The 15,312-nt window shown below is 36.7% G+C and overlaps 1 protein-coding gene across 1 annotated transcript in view; it reads left to right on the top strand.

Annotated features, from left to right (window-relative positions):
• The window catches only part of LOC128093819 (uncharacterized), a 34,680-nt gene extending 20,245 nt beyond the window's left edge, over positions 1-14,435 (top strand). The window contains exon 2 of the mRNA XM_052711630.1: positions 13,470-14,435. The gene's annotated coding sequence lies outside the window, so the exon portion shown is untranslated. The remainder of the gene's footprint in view (positions 1-13,469) is intronic.
• The last annotated feature ends 877 nt before the right edge of the window (positions 14,436-15,312 follow it).

Raw genomic sequence — 15,312 nt, forward strand, 5'->3', positions numbered from 1 at the left:
TCGTGCAGTTCAGACACACTTGGCACACTTATTCTAGCCATGTTTTGCGTAACGCCAGACGAATCTGGCGAAAATCGGGCAAAATTTCAACCAGCTGTCTGGCAACAAAATCAACCGGTTCAATCGGTTGAACCGTGCTCGACCGGTTTGTGTCATATTCGCCAGAAATCATGGCAGAATTCTGGGGCAAATCTGGGGGAAATTCTGCCAGATGGCTGGCGCAAGCCCCCAGACGAACGCCAGAAATGCGTCCGCCATTTCCGACCGGGAAGAGACAATATTTTGTTGTGTTTGTTGACGGGGGACTACGCTATACAATATTGGTGTTTCCCTATAGCTCGTAACTCAAACCTTTGAACATTTACCAAAAAGAACATTAAATAATACATAAATAAATTAACATATTAAAAATACTAGGGATCTTGTAACTGAACGGTTACACATTGTTCCTGCCAAGTGCGTCTACAATGAGACAGTAGAATTCAGGGCTGCGGAGTCGGGTCATATTTCAAACGACTCCGACTCCAGCTTCCAACAAATGGTTGGCTCCGACTCCGACTCCACATATTTTTAAATGTTTCAAAAGATAGTTAATTAATATTAGTTAATTATTTTTAAAACATTGATAAATAGAATTATTTAAATACTCGCTAAGCGTCATGTTTTTCTCAAGAAAAATAAGTTCGAATCACAAAACAGAAAAAAAGTTTCTAGGTTACAAGTTTTATACGTTATGGAAACAGAAATCAAAAAAAATCTTCAGTTTTAGAGGCATTTTGAAAATAACAGATTTGTAAGTAAATTTTGATTTATTTGCTTAACCTCAAATTGCAAATAATTTATTCAAAGCTAATAAATTTAAATAATTAATTGTTATTTTTGAATGAATAATTAAAAGAAACCTGGCCTTAATAATCTCAAATCAAATCAAATTATTCGCTCTACAGCATTGCCTTGGCGTTCTCGATTGCGAGATTCCTACTCGAAACTAAGTGTCCGAAGGCTTGATTGTTGAGGCAATTGCAAACCTCTTTTTACACCTTAGCTTCCATCCACCTCGGGATTCGAACTGACGACCTTTGGATTGTTAGTCCAACTGCCTACCAGCGACTCTACCGAGGCAGGACCCAGGGAGACGACTCCTACACCTGGACTGAGCTAACGACCTAACCTTTTTTTAAGTTAGTCCGGGGCCAACATTTACTTCCCGTCCGACGGAAGGCGTGATCAGACAATCTCGTCTCGAAAAATGCCACCGGGACCGTCTGGGATCGAACCCAAACCGACTGGATGAGAGGCAACCACGCTTACCCCTACACCACGGTCCCGGCTGGCCTTAATAATCTATTGAACATAAAAATTCAATTTGCTCACTTTCAGGCTGACATTTATAAGAAGCACAGTGCACCTTGTTTTTTAAATGACAATTTTAAACGAATCATTTTTTTTTTTTTTTTAACGTAAATGGACATCACGCCATGGCTGAAGGAGATTATTATTGCAAACAAACAATTTCTTCGTGGAAAGGACGCTTGAGAGGTCCTTTTCAAATATTTGTGGAAAATTTTTAATTTATTTTAATTTTTAAATTTAATATACATTAAAAAGGAGGCGCACGATACTTTGTGAATCTTCACCTAAAACGAAACTGTATGAATGATCTTGCGTCTCCATCAAAATAAATAAAAAAAACTTAAAATATAATAAAAAACAAATATCCACAAGTAAAATATTTTCTAGATCACAAGTATTTCATTTTTTAAGGTACATTGATTTGCAATGATAATAACCTTCTGTCATATTGGCGTGGGACATACAGTATGAAAAAATTCTTACCGGTTGATAATATTTTAATTCTATTTTTTTTATAATATTTGAAAAATAAATTAAAATCCTTTATATTGTTCTATCAATTTTTTAATTAGTTGATTTTTGTACTGAAATCTTGAGATTTGTTCAACGATAATTTGCAACGATATCAAAATAGTTTACCTAAAATCAACATCAACATTCAATGATTATTTCAAAATTAGACCGTTGCAAATATTTTTCAAAGTTTATGTCGCTCCCCCCTTTTCCCCTGCCTGAATAATCAGGGGGAAAAAAATATTTTTTCGAAAAACTTCAAAATTTAAATGAAAATTAACTAATCAACTGAAAACCAGTTAAAATGCACTTTCCCACGTTCAAAATCATATTTAGCATGTTTGAACTCCTTCGAAAAGATTTTAATATTTCATGAAATACCAATGGACATTCCCACGAATTTTTTTTTGCGAAAAAAAATCCGCCAATGAAAAACTAATGATTGGAAAGCAACTGTACGTCTGTAAAATGCATTTTAAAACACCTTTTTCATCCAAATGTTGAAACCTAGGCTTGTAATTTTATTTTTTTTATTTTGCCCCCCCCCCCCCCGCCCCTCGACTTTGGTTAGAGCCAAGGGACATAAACTTCAAAAAATATTTGCATCGGCCTTAGTTGCAACTTCTTTTGATATTTTTTGTTAGTTTCAATTATTTTAAATGCAACACTTTGATTTTCTTGTACTCAGTTATAAACAAAATGCGCATGCTGAGTTCCAAGTAAGACATTGTTATTATCGTTGATTATTTGTTACTGTCAGTGACTCTTTTTCGATTTACAAAAACAGTGATTACTATTTTTAATCTTTTTATGTACCTCGTATTTTTTTTCCTAAAAAATGATTTAACTTAAAACCTTCAAGACATTCGCTATTGGGGTAAAAGATGACTGTATGTGAACTTTTTTCAGAAAGAACTGGATGAAATTTGGTCAAATTTGAATTGAAAGGGCATATAAATATAGGCAAAAGGAAGAAGTCAAGAATCAATTAGATATGTGTGACTACATAACCAATATTTTTTATTATTTTTTAAATTATGATACTACATACTTGGGTAAGAGGTTATCATTTAGTGATTATAGTGAAATAACACAATTAGAGCTTTCGAATCACAATAAAAAGCTTCAAAAACATAATGGCATCTGATAAATCCCTAAAAAAATGAAAAAAATGGCGACGCAGTGCATGCGACGTGAAAAAAAAATTAAAAATATAAGAAGTTTTGTAAATTATGCTGTTATATAGGAAATACTGAACAATAAAAAAACATATGATTTGTTGAATTTAAGATAACTCCGACTCCGACTCCGGTTATCAGAAATCATCGGCTCCGACTCCGACTTCAACTCCACCTCTTAAAAATTAGCCGACTCCGGCTCTGACTCTGACTCCAGCTGTTCGAGTTTTGACGACTCCGACTCCGAGCCCGACTCCAGGTTCCCAAAAAGACCCGACTTCACCGACTCCGGCTCCAACTCCGACTCCACAGCCCTGAGAATAACTCTGGCTGTAGACGTCAGATCGATCTCATATTTTGGTCAATGTTAGAACACATTAAAAGAAAGAAAATGCATGCCTCGGGCAAATTTGGGCAAAAACCCATACTACAAAATGTAGGGTGAATCATTCGTCCGAAGGTTTACGGTCATAGATTTCTGAGCATTTTAATTTATTTTATTTTTGATGACTATTTAAATTCATTTAGGACACTTTTAAGGCACATAAGCCATTTTTGCGATTTATTCGGACACACGAGGCGTGTAGGCCAGACTCTTGTGAACATTTTGATGTATCAGCATCAGCATCAGCTCCGCAGGAGATTTGCCACCGGGTGCTTGCGGGTTCGCAGTCGACCGGTACGCTTGAAGAAAAACTTGTAGAGTTTCCTCCAAATCCTCCCCCTCGTTGATCTTTTTGAGAGCTCGCTTCAGCGTGTCGACGAAGCGCTCAGCTTGACCGTTGGACGCCGGATGGTATGGAGCGGTCGTGCTGAATTCCGTTCTGCTTCAGGAACGTTCGGAACTCAGCGCTCGTAAACTGCGGACCGTTGTCCGAAACGAGAAGGTCCATTCGACCAAAGCGAGCGATGCACTGCCGCAGCAGCTTGAGAGTCGCCTTGGTGGAAGACGATGGGGTTGCGAAAATCTCCGGCCACTTTGAGTACGTAGTGGATACTACGACGAAGAAGAAAACTCCATTCATCGGGCCAGCGTAATCGATGTGGACCCGCTCCCAAGTGCCGTTCGGGGTCGGCCAGGACTGGAGCAGTGTATAATATCTCAAACGTTCGGCACTACGAGGCGTAAGAACCGCGGGGAAACCTGCAGGGACTTTCTTTGCATTAAGAGCTATCCAAGGTGTGGTAGACTGCGAGGAGCAGTAACCAGCTCGGAGCTCGAAATAAAGTAGACAAGTCGCCTTGATGTTCCAGCCGAAAAGACTGATTTTTTGTTTATTTGAACTCGGGTATTTATACTAGTCAAATTTGTTGCATCACATGTAATTTGAGTGGTGACACTTACGTGCTACAGTATAGACTTCTGGAGTTGGCTTGTACTGGGTTGAACCCTTGCGCTGGCTCAGCAGGAGTCAGCGTCCCGGCCAATTGTCGATGAACCGAAATATGGTTCGAAAAAGGCTATACGCAAGCATCAGCAATTATGCTTGCGCCAAGTGGTTCTAACTGTGTGTGGGCTCTACAGCCAGGCAGGGTTTGTGTTTTGAAAGACAAAACCTGGTCTTGTTGTGCGAGGTCCGGGCATGGTAATAAAAATGGAAATTAAGTGTGAATGGGTATGTTGGGAATGCAGTGGTGTTCAGACTATTACAAGTGCCTTGGTTGGAAGCTTGGCTGCAGCGGCGCACTTTGGGCAAGCGCGCACAAGGTCTTCGATGTCCGCGTCGATTCGGGGCCAGAACACGTAACAGCGTGCAAGCGACTTCATTCGCACAATTTCGGGATGCGCTTTGTGCAGCTGCTTGAGAATGCGCTTCCGGCACCCAGGGTTGGGCTGGCCGACCGGTACGCGAAGCGTACACACTGAGGGGTCTGTAGGGCAGAATGGGATAGCGTTAGAAGATGGCGGGATGAAGATGGGTTGGCTGTTTCGGGGTTAATGTGGAATCGACCTTTAGCTGGTTGTCCAGTATCTACGCAGGTACTCCTGCAACTCGTCCGGATCTTCCGATCGACGGACCCTTTTCCTCCGGTCTTCTGCACCGGTTCCACTTCACACACTGTGAACAGGTTTCACTTTTACGTGACGGCGAACGTAGCTGGTTCGACCGTCCACTTCTGCAATCACCAGGCAAGTGACCGATCCAATGGCGCAGATTCTCCAGGGTTCCTCAACCTCATCCATCTTTCCTGTTTCGCCTCATTCTCATCCTATTTCGCCCTAGAGAATCCATTGTCCTTCTTGTGGCGCTTTCTGGTGGTGACTAGCGCAACTACTCCAGCGTGCAGCGTTGGTAGCGTCCATTGGCGTTGGACCGCTACTCGAGTGGGGATGTTCCGCTCTCCAGATTTCACAGGGTTCCCTTTCGGCATGCTGATTTACGCGTCGCGGAACAACAGTCTCACCACTCTTAAGCTAAGAACAAGATTGTCCGTCAGGCCTGGACGCAAACGCAAAATTTTGCGCCTGTCATCATCGCCTGCCAGTCATTGACCATTGAACAAAGCAACCCCTGTAGATTGTTCGACTGACAGTTGATGGAAAAATCGAACTGGCACAGCGTTCTGCGTTCACCACTGCGTCGAACGGACAATTTTGTTCTTACCTTTAAAGCTAACCTAACCACTGGTTACAAATTCACCAAAATTCAATAATCTGTCGATTGACTCGTTTTTTCAAAGTTCAGGTTATCCCGACTTAGATAAATTTCAACGATTTAAATAAAAATCTTAGTGGGTATATACAAAAAATTAAAACCAGCTTTAACATTTTTGGGTTTCAAGTCATTTTAGCGCAAAATTAATTATCTTGTCAAAATTGGTCGAAATTTTCCCATAGTTTGAAGTTATTTCTTTAGGAGGTATATCAAAAATGTTTAAAATCAAGTTCGAAATTGTCGGTTTTCAATGCAAGCATTCGCTTTGAGACAACATTTTAGCGCAAAATTAATTATTTTATCAAAATTGGACAAAATTTTCCCATAGTTTAAGAGGAATTTGATAAAACACTTTAATACCAAAATAAAACCAAAATATGATATCCTGACTTAGAAAATTATCTACAATTTCAAGTCTTTGATATCAAAAATGTTTAAAATCAAGTTTGAAATTTTCGGTTTTCAATGAAAGCGTTCGCTTTGAGACATCATTTAAGGTACCACTAAAGCCGAAATCTGGTCAATTTTCATAATTTTTGCCAACACTTCCAAAAAATGTCGCGCAACATAAATTGATGTTGCAAGATACCCAGTCAATACAATTCGAATTCTGAAACGGAATCTAACTAGAATCGTATACGAATTCCTTTTCAAACACAGCAACCGTGTTCGAACCGGATGTTGTAGATTTGTTCAGATATCCTAGGTCATCAAGAACTTCCAGAAGTTTAGGTCCGTGAGTCTACCGCCGTAACAAGCAAGAGGTCGATAGATTTCGACTCCGGATCATATGTCAACAGCTTCAGTGGGTATGGTATACTACTTTGTTGATATGTTGGGATATCCAACATCATCCAGAACTCCCTGAAATTGATTCCTGTGGGTCTACCACCGTAACAAGCAGGGTTGATAGATTTCGACTCCGGATCATATGCCAATAGCTTCAGTGGGTATGGTAGACTACTTTGTTGATATGTTGGGATATCCAAGATCATCTAGAACTCCGTGAAGTTGGTTCCTGCGGGTCTACCACCGTAATAAGCAAGAGGTCGATAGCTTTCGACACAGGATGATATGCCAATTGCTTCAGTGCGTATGGTAGACTGCCTTGTTGCTATGTTAGGGTATCCAAGATCATCTAGAACTCCCTGAAGTTGATTCCTGCGGGTCTACCACCGTAATAAGCAAGAGGTCGATAGGTTTCGACTCCGGGTCATATGCCAATAGCTTCAGTGGGTATGATAGACTACTTTGTTGACTACTTTGTTGATATGTTGGGATGATCATGGATATCCCGGATGTTGAGGCCTGTGGATCTAATGTAATGTGTTGTAATTTTGTAATTTTGTAATTTTGTAATTTTGTAATTTTGTAATTTTGTAATTTTGTAATTTTGTAATTTTGTAATTTTGTAATTTTGTAATTTTGTAATTTTGTAATTTTGTAATTTTGTAATTTTGTAATTTTGTAATTTTGTAATTTTGTAATTTTGTTATTTTGTAATTTGTAATTTTGTAATTTTGTAATTTTGTAATTTGTAATTTTGTAATTTTGTCTTATTTTTTTTTTCCTTATTTTCTTATTTTCTAATTTTCTTATTTTCTTATTGTCTTATTTTCTTATTTTCTTAATTTCTTATTTCTTATTTTCTTATTTCCTTATTTTCTTATTTTCTTATTTTCTTATTTTCTTATTTTCTTATTTTCTTATTTTCTTATTGTCTTATTTTCTTATTTTCTTATTTTCTTATTTTCTTATTTTCTTATTTTCTTATTTTCTTATTTTCTTATTTTCTTATTTTCTTATTTTCTTATTTTCTTATTTTCTTATTTTCTTATTTTCTTATTTTCTTATTTTCTTATTTTCTTATTTTCTTATTTTCTTATTTTCTTATTTTCTTATTTTCTTATTTTCTTATTTTCTTTTTTTTCTTATTTTCTTATTTTCTTATTTTCTTATTTTCTTATTTTCTTATTTTCTTATTTTCTTATTTTCTTATTTTCTTATTTTCTTATTTTCTTATTTTCTTATTTTCTTATTTTCTTATTTTCTTATTTTCTTATTTTCTTATTTTCTTATTTCTTATTTTCTTATTTTCTTATTTTCTTATTTTCTTATTTTCTTATTTTCTTATTTTCTTATTTTCTTATTTTCTTATTTTCTTATTTTCTTATTTTCTTATTTTCTTATTTTCTTATTTTCTTATTTTCTTATTTTCTTATTTCCTTATTTTCTTATTTTCTTATTTTCTTATTTTCTTATTTTCTTATGTTCTTATTTTCTTATTTTCTTATTTTTTATTTTCTTATTTTCTTATTGTCTTATTTTCTTATTTTCTTATTTTCTTATTTTCTTATTTTCTTATTTTCTTATTTTCTTATTTTTTTATTTTCTTATTTTCTTTTTTTTTATTTTCTTATTTTCTTATTTATTTATTTTATTTGGTTTATTTGAGAATTTGAGAATTTGAGAATTTTTGAATTTAAGAATTTTTGAATTTTTGAATTTTTGAATTTTAGAATTTTAGAATTTTAGAATTTTAGAATTTTAGAATTTTTGAATTTTAGAATTTTAGAATTTTAGAATTTTAGAATTTTAGAATTTTAGAATTTTAGAATTTTAGAATTTTAGAATTTTAGAATTTTAGAATTTTAGAATTTTAGAATTTTAGAATTTTAGAATTTTAGAATTTTAGAATTTTAGAATTTTAGAATTTTAGAATTTTAGAATTTTAGAATTTTAGAATTTTAGAATTTTAGAATTTTAGAATTTTAGAATTTTAGAATTTTAGAATTTTAGAATTTTAGCCGGGGAATTTGTTCTCTTATTCTTCCAAAAAAATTGCATGCGACATTACCGAGAAATGTCTTGCAACATTTTGAGTTGATTACATTGTCCTGCAGAGTGATGTGATGGTTAATTGAAGTACTTTATTTTTTTATTGGTTCACAAGTTCATCACTAATAATTTTATGAAACAGTTTATTGTTTTACAAACAATTATTGAACATAATGAAATAGTGCAACATGGGCGCGACAACCAATTCTGCTGCGCAGCGCAAAAATGGCAACAGCGCACCATGCTTGGCTGCTGCTGCTGCACACGGCCAGGACACCGCGAGGACAAAAGAGCGCTATAACCTTATAGAGTAGATTTCACATTTTTCTCTATTGTGAAAATAAATTGAAAAAAATGAAAACAAGAAAAAAATCCACATTTTCCAACAACATGTATGACGTGTCACAAGTGTGCACGACCATTTTGATGATAAATTGGTCAATATGTCACAAGTGTGTATGGCGATATCCGGGAAACGGAAGCGAGTTAAAGCATCTTGTATTGTTTGTTAAGTATAGCCAAACGACATCATTAACTCATTTTCAACCAAAATTGTCTATGTCACAAGATATCATACAGCAGACGATATTTAGTTATTTTGTTCTGGCCCGAGCAGGGGTAAATAACACGGGAATACCAAATTTTGGTATTACTTGGGCAAATAACAGGGACCAAAATGTGCCCTTGGTTGCCCAGTAATAAAATGTAAAATATCATAAAATCATACTAAAGTCTTGTACGTGGAAGGGCACAACAATACCAAACCACAGAGTAAGACAGAGTTCGCACTGCCTCTTGATTTTTGGTTCAACTTGGTGGTACATCGCAGCCCACTCGGAAAATAATTTGGTAAATTTGAGTGTCTGGCGCAGGCGGACGTTTGTCGTGCAGTTCAGACACACTTGGCATACTTATTCTAGCCAAGTTTTGCGTAACGCCAGACGAATCTGGCGAAAATCTGGCAAAATTTCTGCCAGCTGTCTGACAACAAAAATCAACCGGTTCAATCGGTTGAACCGTGCACGACCGTGCACGATCTGGGGCAAATCTGGGGGAAATTCTGCAAGATGACTGGCGCAAGCCCCCAGACAAACGCCAGAATTGCGCCCGCATTTTCCGACCGGGTTATGGAGCCAAAAAAATCAATGACATTTCTTCGGACTGGGCACGGACTGGGTTACTCTGTGACCAAACCGTTATTCCAAGCGTAAAATAAAATCTCAAAATAAAACCATTTCAATACCAAGGCTTGAATACCAAAACTTGGTATTGCCATGGTTTTATTTTTTAGTATTCCCGCGCCCTTGGAAAATCAGATTTTGGTATTCCTGTGGTCTTCCACATACATAATTTTTGTATTACTGGGCAACCAAGAGCACATTTTGGTCGCTGGTATTTGCACAAGTAATACCAAAATTTGATATTTTCATACCATATTCAGTGCAGCAGTTGCAGTTAGTGAAAAAACGGAAATGATCCATATGCAACAGCCAAATCTACTCACCTGATGATTCCATGTTGTTCTTAGTGATATTCTTCACCACATCGAAGATCGAATGCATTTGTCATTGATGAACGACCTGTGCTTGAAGTTCTTGAAGCTTCTGAAAAATAACAAGATTGAAAAATAAGTGTTATTAAAATGAAACTGGATTGAAATTCAATCTTGTTATTTTTCAGAATCTTCAAGAACTTCAAGCACAGGCCGTCAATGACAAATGCATTCGATGTGGTGAAGAATATCACTAAGAACAACATGGAATCATCAGGTGAGTAGATTTGGCGATCGCATATGGATCATTTCCGTTTTTTCACTAACTGCAACTGCTGCACTAAAAATGGTATGAAAATACCAAATTTTGGTATTACTTGTGCAAATATCAGCGACCAAAATGTGATCTTGGTTGCCCAGTAATAGATGGTAAAATATCATCAAATCATACCAAAATCATGTATGTGGAAGACCACAGGAAAACCAAAATATGATTTTCCAAGGGCGCGAGAATACCTAAAATTAAACCATGGCAATACCAAGTTTTGGTATTCAAGCAATGTTCAAAAATCCAGAAGACCTCAACTTGGTATTGAAATGGTTTTATTTTGAGGTATTATTTTACCCTTGGAATAACACGGTTTGGTATTGTTGTGCCCTTCCACATACAAGACTTTGGTATGATTTCATGGTATTTTACCATCTGTTACTGGGCAACCAAGGGCACATTTTGGTCGCTGTTATTTGCCCAAGTAATACCAAAATTTGGTATTCCCGTGTTTTTACCCCTGCTCGGGTTTTCAAGTTGAACTTTGGATGGTTCTGATAATTTTCCATGTTTTCCCACTATTTGAACCACACAAAAAACATATTTCCACACCAAAGTTCCTATTCTAAACATATATGTGAGCAGATGTTGTAAAATGTATAAACGCTGGGAATTTTTAATTTTCCCAACTGTTTTAAATAATAGCTCAAATTAATGGAAGGAATGCAGACATTTAATCAATCAAAACGGTATTTTATAGTAAAATGACTCTTTTATAAGCCCTCTTATTGACAGAAGCAGATTCTGTAGGTATAAAATTATACAGGACATTTGAAAAGGGGGTATATGGAAGCGTTGTCCCGTCACGAAAAATGACAATAGTTTAATTTGCAATAGTTCGTGAAATCGGTTTTGCATCATATTTTGGATTCTCTTCGTACTCAAAAAACCCTTTAAAATGCTTATTAGAAATCGAAAATTGGCCAAAAGGATCCAGAGTTACGGCTGACGCAAGTTTGCGTTGTCCCGTCACGCCAATTTTTTGGTCAAGGCACGAATTCAAAAAAAGATGCTCATTTCTCGTGTCTAGAAGCAAATCGAATATAATCCTTAGAATATTCTAAAGTCCTTAGAACAGTCTGTGCGGCATAATGCCAAATACGGTGACAAATAAATAAATAAGTACTCAGGGAATGCAATTCAATTTTCTAGCTTCGCCATCTTGGATTGCACATTCCCTGAGTACTTTGGAGTATTATATGGCTCATATTCGAGTTCAGTGACTCCAAGTTAGTTAAATTTGACCCGATGATTGCCTGTTACAATCCTGAAAAAAAAACAAATTTTCAAGCTTCGCCATATTGGTCGCCATCTTGGATTGCACATTCCCTGAGTACTTTAGAGTATTCTATGGCACATATTCAAGTTCAGCGACCCCAAATTAGTTGAATTTGACCCATTGATTGCCTGTTACACATCTGAAAAAAAAATCAAATTTTCTAGCTTCGCCATATTGGCCGCCATCTCGGATTGCACATCCCTGAGTATTTTGGAATATTCTAGAGCTCATATTTGAGTTCAGCAACCCTTTGTTAAATTAGACCTGTTCATTGCCGGTTACATTTCTTTATAAAATATCGAATATTCTAGCACCGCCATATTGGCCACCATTTTGGATTGCACATTCCCTGAATACTTTGGAGTATTCTAGGAGTCATATTCGAGCTCAGCGACCCCAAATTAGTTAAAGTTTTTGCTTCATTTCGTGACGGGACAACGCGAGCAAAACCCTCTTTTGCAAAATATCTGCGTTGTCCCGTCACGAAAAGAAGTACCTGTCAAATCAACAAAATTTGACGAAATTTGGTGATCCAGTAAGCAAAATCTTCGTTTTTCATTTTAGAAACAACTGTAAAAAAGGGTTTTTTCAAAAACTTACTAGGAGAGCAGAGTTCTTCACTTTTGTGTATGAAAATCAAAATGATCCAATTGTACGATGTTGTCCCGTCACGCTACATTTGTAACTCTCTTGACTCAAACTTTGTGTTTTTAAATGTTTGCTGGAGTGAATCTCATTGGAAATTTAATGTACTTTCCAAATTTGTATAAATATTGGTACCTTTTCTCACAGATTTTGAAGTTATCAGCAAAAAACTGAAAACATATGCGTACAAACGTTGTCCCGTCACGAAAGAATCGGTCATTTTTCCATCCCGTACATACACACAATTAACCCAGCAATCATTAAAACACTCAAAACAGACTATCCCGAGATCCAAATTGCTTACACCAATACCAACTCCGTTGCTACTTTCTTCACTAATGGTAAAGATCCCATCAAAACACTACAACACAGTAACGTCATCTACAAAATCCCTTGCAACGACTGCTCACGGCCAAACATGACCACCCAACAGCTGCGAGAAAGACTGTACGGACACCAACATCAACAAACTTCAACTGTATTCTGGCAGAGGACTGACGGCGGACCCCCCCCCCCCCCTTTCGGGCAAACACACACACACAATAAGCTATGTACGCACAACACTACAAACTTTCTCCCGAGTTACGTCATCAGCCTTCACTGTTCAAAACCCGTTGTGTAGTGAAGTGTTGATGGCGCAATTCCCCCTGGCAAAATCGAGCGAATTCTAGATTTCACGGTGGCCTCACTACTATTTTGGGGTGAGTCTGGAAGCATAACAACTTCTTGTGCGATATGTTGATTTTCCTACTCGATTTTGCTAGCCGGTCTGGACGAAAAGATCTCCAAAACCCCACCCCGACCAAGCTTTGTGTAGGCAATCCGGACTTGGGACACTGTCTGACACGAAGTAAGTGGCTGGACACATTTGGGAGGGATTAAACTAAGTTTTGTCTTCAATAAACCCTAGATCCTCCTGAAGAAGACTCAAACCAGAGAGTCGAAACATCGAGTAATTTTAAAAAAACGGTGTTTCATTTGCCCCGACTGTCACAGCCAACAAAAAGCACAAGTGATCACACTGAGCAGAAAAGATTTCGACCTGGTGCTTGAAGAACTGAAGCGTAGCAACTTCATCTTCTACACATACGACCCAGAGAAGCCCCCTGTTAAGGCCGTCTTGCAGGGTTACCAAGACCGTCCGATCGCCGACCTGAAGCGACACCTCTCGAACGCCGGAATAAAGCAGGCATGCCAGATTTTGAAGATTTTCGGGCACATCACAAAAACGCAAATGAGTTTAACTTGATGGCAAACAAATATTTTACAAATCTGTTTTTGGCAAAAGAAGCAAAACATTGTTATCTTTTTCGTGAGTAATTTATTTAATTAAAAATCATCGAATAACATGGCAAAACAATACGTTTGAGCATTGAGCCTGTGCTCGAAAATCTTCAAATGTGGCATCCCTGGAATAAAGCCACGGGAGATAAAAGTGCTCTCGCGAAAGACAACAGTCATCTGTTGTACTTCGACCGCGGCACCGTCAAGATGCCGCACTATGGGTATCAGGCGGCCATAAATCAAAAAACCGACATACTCTAATTTTTTTTTGTATTTTATTCGATAATAAACATTCTAACTTAGAAATATTTGGAAATTGAAGGTTGTAAGTTCAAAATTCACTGAATAGCAGGCCTTCAAAGGCGAAAATTGAATAAAAAAACATGTTTTTTGACAAAAAAATATTATTTTTCATAGTTGTACTGTGTAGCTGTTTATGTATTTTTTCCTGCATCATTATATATATTCAGAAAGGGAATTGATGCAACTTTTTAATAACATTTAACAAAGTATGCTTTTACAGGCTAAAAAAATACTAAAAATAAAAAAAGATGGATTTTTATTCAAAATTTAGTTTTTTTCAACTTTGTTAATGAAGTACTTTTTTGTGTGCATTTGTGCGATCTGAAAATTTCCCAGCTTAAAATTTGAACCATGTCCTAACTTGTCTCCAAATTTCAAAGTGCTCAAATGTGCACTTTTTGAGTTACGCCATTTTAAACATTTTGATTCATGCGAAAAAATTATGATTTCGCGTATACGCTTGGTTAAAAGCACATTATTTTACCTGCGGAGGCAGAAACAACGTACCTGCTATGCATGTTTTGAAAATGATTTGATATCATGACTGTTGGTACTTAGATACGTTTTATAAGGGTCTAGCTCATTTCCCCGAATGACATTTCCCCGAATGCCATTTCCCCGAAAATCATTTCCCCTAATTGGCCACATCCCCGAATACCACTTCCCCTAATCAGCCACATTCCCGAATGCCATTTCCCCGAATATCATTTCCCCTAATCGGTTATATCCCCGAATGCCATTTCCCCTAATCGGCCATTTCCCCGAATGCCATTTCCCCTAATCGGCCAGTTCCCCGAATGCCATTTCCCCGAAGTGACACTTACGCCAATTGCCGTTTATTTAAATTTAAATCTTCCCGAATTTTCATATCCCCTAATCATCATTTTCGCTAAAGCCTTTTTCCATGAATAACAGATATTTTCTTTCTCAATTTTACCGAACAAACAGCTTTTTCGGGTATGCTGTTGATTAAATGTTGTAAATTGGGTATCAATTTTTATGAACAACGGTAAGAAACATGATTAAAAACCATTTCTGATAACGTTTTTTAATTTTTTATGCAAAAAAAAGTTATTGACAAGACAACATTTTTTCTATGGATCCACTATGGTCCCCTTGGAACGAGCTGTCAAGAAGAAGCTTTTCTGCCAAGAAGGGCCGTGAAGTGAATTTTTAAAAATTGAATTAAAAATCCATTTTAAATCCTTTGCGGTCGTTCAATGGGTCATTGTACTTAGAAAAATAAGCCATATCGTTGTGAACAATAATATCACAAATTTAAGCTTAATTTTGGGACCCAATTACAGTGCAGACTCGATTATCTGAAGCCTCGATTATCCGAAGTTTCGATTATCCGCATAATTAGATGTTGTTTTTGAGAAATTTGCAAGGTAATTTGTCTTTTTTCGAATTTTGTTCAAGAACACAAAAATCGAACAAAT

Source organism: Culex pipiens, chromosome 1, assembly GCF_016801865.2.
Source record: "Culex pipiens pallens isolate TS chromosome 1, TS_CPP_V2, whole genome shotgun sequence".
NCBI classification, from domain to species: domain Eukaryota; kingdom Metazoa; phylum Arthropoda; class Insecta; order Diptera; family Culicidae; genus Culex; species Culex pipiens.